Here is a 1,279-nt window from a genome sequence, read left to right as displayed (position 1 = left end):
TAACCTATCTCGGGCATGTCATCTCTAAGGATGGTATTGCCGTCAACCCTGAACGAGTTCAGGCTATTCTCGATTGGACTCCTCCGAAGAACGTTAAGCAAGTCAGAAGTTTTCTCGGTCTCGCCAGCTACTGCCGTCGATTCGTCGAGAACTTCTCCAAGATTGCCAGGCCTCTGACTAACCTATTGCATAAGGGCGTCAAGTTCCAGTGGACAGACAAATGTCAGGAGAGCTTCCAGGCACTCAAAGACAAGTTAACTTCTGCCCCAGTACTAGCTCCTCCTGATACTAAGAAGGACTTCGTCATTTACTGCGACGCTTCCCGTCAAGGACTAGGCTGTGTCCTAATGCAAGAGCGCAAAGTGGTTGCTTATGCCTCTCGGCAATTGCGCCCTCACGAAGAGAACTACCCAGTTCACGACCTCGAGCTTGCTGTTGTTATCCATTCACTGAAACAGTGGCGACATTACCTTCTCGGTAATCGTTGCGAGATCTTCACCGACCATCAAAGTCTGAAGTATCTGTTTACTCAGCCAGACCTGAACCTCCGTCAGTAGAGATGGATGGAGACTGTTGCAGACTTTGATTTGGGTATTTCCTATACACCAGGCAAGGCTAATGTAATGGCTGATGCCTTGAGCCGCAAGTCTTACTGCAACCACCTCCAGGTTCACAAAGTTCAGCCCTCACTTGTTGAAGAGTTCAGAAAGCTAAACCTCCATATTGTACCTCCGGGTGCACTCGCTCCCCCTCCTCCGGAGTTCCGCAAGATGAATCTCCGTGTTGTTTCCCAGGGTTCCCTCTATACCCTGGCTGTTGAACCCGATCTCGTGGGCACCATAAAGACAATGCAGGGATTTGACTCTGAAGTCTACAAGATTAAGCAAGACCTCAAAGAAGGAAGTTCCTCATCCTTCACGATTGCTGATGATGGCGCCTTGTACTTCAAAGGCCGCCTAGTGGTGCCGTGTAAGGAGGAAAACCTGAATATGACTCAGGAGGTTATGAAAGAAGCTCATGATACGCCTCTATGTATCCACCCTGGTAGTACAAAGATGTACCAAGACATCCGCCAGAGATTCTGGTGGTCTAACATGAAGCAAGACATTGCTCGTTATGTTGCTGAATGTGACGTTTGCCGTCGTATCAAAGCAGAACATCAAAGGCCTGCTGGAACTCTGCAACCTATACCTATTCCGGAATGGAAATGGGACCATGTCGAGATGGACTTCGTTACTGGATTCCCCAAATCGCAGAAAGGCAATGATGCTATTCTTGT

This window comes from Triticum dicoccoides, chromosome 7A, assembly GCF_002162155.2.
Source record: "Triticum dicoccoides isolate Atlit2015 ecotype Zavitan chromosome 7A, WEW_v2.0, whole genome shotgun sequence".
NCBI lineage: Eukaryota > Viridiplantae > Streptophyta > Magnoliopsida > Poales > Poaceae > Triticum > Triticum dicoccoides.
Note: the sequence above shows the minus strand (reverse complement) of the source record.